This window comes from Cupressus sempervirens, chromosome 1 (assembly GCF_028749045.1).
Source record: "Cupressus sempervirens isolate cs-2001-9-10 chromosome 1, ASM2874904v1, whole genome shotgun sequence".
NCBI classification, from domain to species: Eukaryota; Viridiplantae; Streptophyta; class Pinopsida; order Cupressales; family Cupressaceae; genus Cupressus; species Cupressus sempervirens.
In genome coordinates this window covers 58,795,626-58,803,059 of record NC_143118.1, presented here as the reverse complement: position 1 = coordinate 58,803,059, position 7,434 = coordinate 58,795,626, and positions in this window count along the sequence as shown.

The following is a 7,434-nucleotide window of genomic DNA, read 5'->3' as shown; positions in this document are numbered from 1 at the left end:
GGAAGGCTCCCCCTTCTCACCGTTCCTTCTATCAACTCAAGGTAAGAAATAAGTTGAGAGATTTTGTAAGGAGTGTTGCCAATATTCTTTCCTCTTAACTTTTAGGAAAGAATGGACTCACTCGCGAAGCGAGTAATGGGAAAGATGAAGTATCTAACTACAATTTTATCTTGTAGCTAGGAATAGTGATACTGATAAACCAACACCAACTCAAAGGATGATTAAAAGTGTATTAGTTTGGCTCTAAGTCATGTTTATTTAATTTATAAGAAAAATCACTACCATTGGGGCACAAAGACTTCTAGCAGTAGAAGATTTCTATTCTATTCTATAAGAAAAACCTCCACCATTGGGACGTAAAGACTTCCAAAAGTAGGGAAACTTTAACTATCTTTCATGAATTTGAGATGACAATACAAGCTACAGTCAAAACTTCTATTCTATGTATCACCACAATCACTCTCGATAAAATCATTGGCTCTGATTGCTTCTTAACTCACTATGCTCTATTATTGAACACACAATAATAACATGAATCAAAGATGATAGGCACAAATTTCAGCCAAAGCTTCTAATTTTCTCTATCACAATTTCTTCCAGTTGAAGCTTCTAATTTTCTCTATCACAATTTCTTCTAGTCAAAGCTTCGAATCCAATTGCTTCTTTTATTCACTTTTCTCCCAAATTGGTACTACATAATCAAAGTTATGCTTGCACAAGTTTGGTAGATCTTTCTTGCGTACAATAAAAGATGATTTTTATAATGAGGGGGCACTCCTTTATATAGCCAAAGGAATTGAGAAAAAGGAGGAAAAAGTGGGAGCAACTCAACCAACTTTGACCCAGTCTAACTAACAAGAGATATTATTGGATTACATGTCATTACACATGTAAATTGTATTACATGCAATTACAAATTTTCATGTAATACATCCTCTTCAATTAAAAACATGAAAGAAGAAGAAGAAGAAATACAAAAGAGAAATGAAACAATCCTAGGGATTGTTTTGAAGGGTCTTGTACTTGGTGATGTTATCTCGGATGATCATCGGATTGGGAGTTCTTGTATTATGTGCCATTGCATTCACCTTTATAACCATGGTGTTGCATCTTTTGATAGCCTCTGACTCTCTTTGATGAACTATTTTTTGTCATCTGAAAACTTGATGTGGTCAAGCTTTTTCTTGTTTGAGTTGTCATGAATCCTCCTTTGTAGATTGACACATTATGCAGTCACTGACACTTTGAAGACCTTCTCAATGATGTCTGGATGTAAACTTAGAACAACTTTCCACCAAAACTTTTTAATTTATTTTTTTGAAGCAAAGTGCTTGTCGCATTCCCACACAAACTTAGGTTCTCAAACAATCATTGGGAAAATGGAGACTAAATGAATTACTAGTTTTTTTATTCAAAGCACGTCGTCTTTACTAGATGTCTTCATTCTTTATAGAAATTCTGGCATATCTTGACTTGCTGCAACATGAAAGTTTCAATGGAATTGAATCCATCATTGGAAGATATGGGTTCTGACTCCATGAGAATATTGGCAAGATGGATCTCTAAGGAACATTATATGTGGAGTATTGATTAGATACTCATGGAGCATATGCAATAAATTGGATGTGATATGGAAAGTACATGTAGAGGGCTAAAATGGGACTTAGGAAGATGGACAACATGTAAATGTGTATGGGAAAAGGACAAGTTCTTATAAAGATGCCTTGAGGAATGAAGGGTAGGCATGTGGAAATGCATGCAAATGATAACTTTTGACTGTAAAAGTGTGACCATAAGTCAAAAATGGGTTCTTTGGATGTCATTACATGTAAAGTGAATTACATTTAAATTGAATATGCATTTAGGTTTGGAAGATGGAAATGTGTGTAAATGGGAACAAATGATGAGATTGCATGTAAATGTGGATGGAGGGTGAGATTATCTGTAATCTCATGTGGAGAGTGAGATGAAATGTGCTATGGCATGTAATAATGGAGGTGGAATGAAACGATGCACTTGCATGAAGAGGTGGAAGGTGAAGTGACGTCAAATATGCTCAAATTCTTGGGAAAGAATTGCAATTTCTTCCAAAAGAAGAAAAAGGAGAAAGAAAGTTTTTTTTTTTTTTTTTTAAAAAAAAAACAAGCATAAAGAAAACTCATACCTTTGGTCTTAAACTCTAACATTTCAACCAGAAAGTTGTTTTCAAGTGCAAATTCAAAATTGGAGTTTGGGGAAAATCCAAAAATTTGAAAATGAGATTTTTCATCATATTTGAAAGCAAAATGCACTTCTCATGGCACATATGTGGACAAGTGTATAACTTCAAGCTAAAATGTGCATGGAAATAGCAAGATAAGAATGAATTGACGAGCAAGGTTGAATTTATCCACTTATTTGGAGATTAAAGAGCCAAAATAGCAAAAATTATAGACTTGAAGACCAATTCTCCTCCAACTCTGAATTTACAAATAAATATTTGACTTCTTCCACACTTGCAAGTAATGAGCACTCAATGGTTGGATTTGGCATGAGAATGGCAAAAACATGATCTCCAAAGGCAATAGCACGCATTAAAACTCAAAAATGATCCCTATTGATCCAAACATATGGGCTAGAAATGCCATTTTTGAGTTTTTTTAACAAAAATCTGTGAAACATTTGGGTCAATTTTGCAAAAGCATGGCCAAAAAATGCATATATATTGGTCATTGTTGGCTTGGGAATGCAAAAACATCTTCCCTAAATGTTATTAAATGTATCCAAATTTAAAAATGTGGCTCCAAAATGCAAATAAGTGAATGAAAGACCTAATTTTCTGGATTTTTTAGAAAAAAAAATGTGACCTAAAAATGCATGTATTTGAGTCATTCTTGGGTTCAAGATGCAAAATCATGATCTCCAAATGCATATGCATGTTTTGAAATGCCAAATCGGAGTCTATGGATGCATTTACATGTTTAAAATGTATTCATATGATGGTTGGAAGTGCAAATTGCACTCTCAAGACCACATTACATATTTTAAAAAAAGTAATACATGCCATGTGTTTAGACATTTTTGGCTTTGGAGTACAAAAACAAGGTTTTGGAGGGTGATTACATGAGTTTGATGCAAAATCAAATTCTCCAAGACTTCACATTTAAAATCCATTGGTTGGAAGTGCAAATTGCACTCTTGGAGTGCATTTGCGTATTTTAAATTTGTAAAATAATGCAAGTAGTGTAAGAACACACTCTCCAAACCTCATTATATATTATAAAAACACAAATATGCATTGCTCACTCTAGGAGGGTGATTTCATATTTTAAAATGCATGCATTTACATGTATAAGTGTTTTAAAAATGCCTTTAGTGCAAAATCACAATCTTTAGGGGTCATTGCATGTTTTAAAAACACTTGAATATGCAAGTCTCACTCTTGAAGAGACTTTGCACATTTTAAAACACATGTATTTACATGTTTTATGTGTTTTTATAATTGTCTTTTATCTCAAAATTGTGGTCTTTAGAGGCAATCACATATTTTCATGTAAATGGGTTTAAAGACATGCTATGCACAACTTAAGTGATGAATTAAGCACATGTTAAATTTTTTTAGAATAAATATTACTTAAATGGGACATAAATAATATTTACACTATATATATTAATATATAGTGTGCAAATATAATTCAAAAAGTAATATTTACTAAGATGTTTTGAATTAAAACACAAACATTAAATCAAATTATATAGTTAATATAGTCACTTAAGTGACAAATTAAAATGATAAAGTAACTTAAAAACATAACATAAAGTGATTTTAAGTTATATTTTTCAAAAAGTGAATGTCAACTTTAAAATATAACATCATATTTTTATTTGTGTACTTGCGCCTGGAGAGTCCACTTTTTGGACACTAAAATGGTCATATCTTTTGTTTGCCAACTCTGATTAAGCCCTAAGATAGATCGAATTGAAGGGAAAATTGAAAGCAATGACTTGAGTAAAACCAAAAGACCAAAAACCAAAAAACACACACTCAAAAACAAGAAAAATGGTGTTGAAGGCTTCAAAAATTAAGCATAGTCTCAACAAATAGAAAAACTAAGAAGACTTGACGAAAACCTTTAGTAAAAGGATTCATTATATAAATTAGAATTGATTGGTTGATCAATACTAACCAATTAAATAATGAACTAAACTTAGAGAACTGTGAAACTAAGTTGAAAAGTTTCATATTGTTACCTACATTTTATGTTGACAAAATGCATGAAAACAAATAACACTTTTGAAGGTACCTACTACCATGGAGCCACCACAAAGGAAGATTGTCTTTAGGACTGCTTGCAAATTAGGAGGTAAGGTATGCAAAGCCATTATTGACTTGGGATCTACTAAAAATTTAGTTTCTCTTGAGATGGTTCATAAGTTAAAACTTAGGAGAGTACCTCATCCTTTTCCCTATAAGGTTTCATGGCTAACAAAGGGTCAACAAAATCTTGTAAATGAGCAAGAATGGGTTGGTTTTTAGATTGGAAAGTATAGGACAAAATTTTGTTTGATATAGTTGACATGGATGCATGCCACCTATTGTTTGGTAGGCCTTGGCAATATGACTTGCGCACAAAATACGATGGAAAGCTTAATGTATACACCATCAAGAAGGATGGAAAGGTGATTAGATTATTTCCATTTGTTGATCTTGAAGAAGTGGAAGAGAACAAAGAGAGTAGAGCCAAAATCATGATGGTTGATAAGAATGAGTTCTTACAAGACATGAAGGATGAACCTAAGCCTTGTTTTCTTTTGATACCTAAACCAAAAATACAGGGATCAACTAAAGATGACAAGGAGAAGGCTGAAACAAAGAAGGCAATGCCTAGTGAAGTGAAAGAACTTTTGGATAAGTATGAAGGTCTAATTTTAGAAGATATGCCAAAGTATTTACCACCAATTAGAGAACTTAGTCATTGCATTGATTTCATTTTTGGAGCTACTTTACCATATAAGGTTGCATACAATATGACACCTCAACAAAATGAGGAGATTGCCAAACAAGTGAAGGAGTTGCTAGATTCTAGTTTAATTGCAAAAAGTTTAAGTCACTGCATTGTACCTTCTATTTTGGCACCCAAGAAGGAAAGAACATGGAGGTTGTGCACTGATTCAAGGGCCATTAATAAGATTACAATTGGGTACAAGTTCCCAATGCCAAGAATTGAAAATTTTTTTGATTGCTTGGGAGGTGCAAAGCATTTCTCTAAGATTGGCTTGAAGAGTGGGTACCATCAAATAAGGATAAGAGCTGGAGATGAGTGGAAGAAAGAATTAAAAACCAATGATGGATTGTATGAGTGGAAGGTAATGTCATTTGGATTATGTAATGCTCCTAGAACCTTCACGAGACTTATAAATGAAGTTTTTATAGACTTCAATGGTAAGCTCATCATAGTATATTGAATGAAATATTAATTTTCAGCAAGACAAAGGAAGAACACCTCAAACACATTGACATGGTTTTGAGAAGACTTCATGAGGAGAAGTTGGTGATAAACTTGGAAAAGTGTATATTCATGCAAGAGGACCTCACCTATCTTGGTTTTGTAATCTCCTAAGGAAACATGAAGATGGATAAAGACAAGGTAAGTGCTATACTCTCTTGGCCACCTCCTAAAATAGTTGGAGATGTTAAAAGTTTTCATGGTCTTGCTACATTTTATAGGAAATTCATAAGAAATTTCAGTCATATATGTAATAACCCCAACAGGTTATAACTTCTTCAAACACCAAAAATCTTTATACTTCAGTTGTTTGACATTTCGTCAAACACTTTGCAAGTAAGCTCTAATACCACTGTAATGGGCACCCCTGGATGTCCCAAAAAACTAAACCAATTTGCTGAAAGGAATTTTGTCAAACAGTTTGCATTCAACCTCTTATTTCTCTGTTTAATGTAATAAACCCCTTATAACTCCGGAAATCAAATGTTTATTTGTTTGTTGTGTTTTGTGCATGGAATTGGTATCATACAACATAAACAAGAAAGAAACTACAATAATATGCAAAGTGGAAATGAACTGCTGCTAATAAAATGTTATTTTCAGAATTCATAAAACCAAATACATGGCAGATTTATCAACTCACTAATTACTTCAGCAGTATTGACATAATACTCCAACCCATGCTTTCGAACTTGCTGCTATAGTTCTTTATCCTTCAATTAGTCCACTACCTTCGTAATATCATTCCCTCAAAGCGGCATAAGCGTCGAAAAAGTAGTGAAGAAGATATGAGCAAAATACCAAATCTGCCTGTAGCTGGAAATGCAACTAAATTGCCTAATAATGAAGCCAATAACAAAGAATTCCAAAGGCCAAACCCCAAGGGAATGACGTCTAGAATGTTACAAGAGAGGATAGACGTCCTCAAATGCCAAGAACGGAGCTACAACTCACACACCAATTTCTTCTCATATTCAACCTGTCTAACGAAGCCACAAATGCTTCCTTTTATTCTATTTCCAAGGGTCCGCTCAACTCATATGGGAAATGTGGGATAAAAGATGTGTAATATATAAAACATATATTAAAATACCCCTTATGTCTCCCTTGGGTACACATCACCATAAAATAAATATTAAAGTAACACTTTAATATTTTACAATTAAATTAGATGTTACTTTAATAAAACTTCAGGCATTAAAACGTATTAGCAATCAGACTCCGAATAATGCGAGTGATAGCTCATTGAAAAGCTCTCACCGAGGAGTATCGAATCCAATCACCAAAATTGACCTGCACTGTGTCCTGCCGACTTACTAAAAATAGTAAGTATGCCTAAAACTGAGTAAATCAACTTCGTTTTGGCCCAAAGTGGAAATCACTAGGCCAAAACACTCCAAGATCCCATTAAACTCTTTGTTAGCCCTCGGGACCATGTAGAACAAGGCCAACGCACACACACTTGGTCAACTGCTAAAATGGGGACATTACAATATATGTGCTCTTATGTTAGAAACTATTAAAGGTGGAAAGAAGTGTAAGTTTGTGTAGATTTAATAAGCTAATGAAGCTTTTGAATTGCTTAAGAAAAAGGATAGTGAGCAACCAATTCTTTCTTTACCTGATTTTAAGAAAGTTTTCCAAGTGGAATGTGATGCTAGCAAGGTTGCTAAGGGGTTGTTCTTAGTCAAGAAGGTAGACCAGTGTCTTTCTGAAGTGAAAAATTGAATGAATCCAAGGACAAATACTCTTCATATGATATGGAGATGTATTCTTTAGTTCAAGCCATCAAGAAATGGAGACACTACTTTTTACCAAAGAAATTTGTGGTGTATGTAGACAACCAAGCACTTAGTTTCTTGAATAGTCAAGATACACTAAGTCATAGGCATATGAGATGGGTGGAGCATTTGCATGCCTATACCTTGACCATCAAGCACAAGAAGGG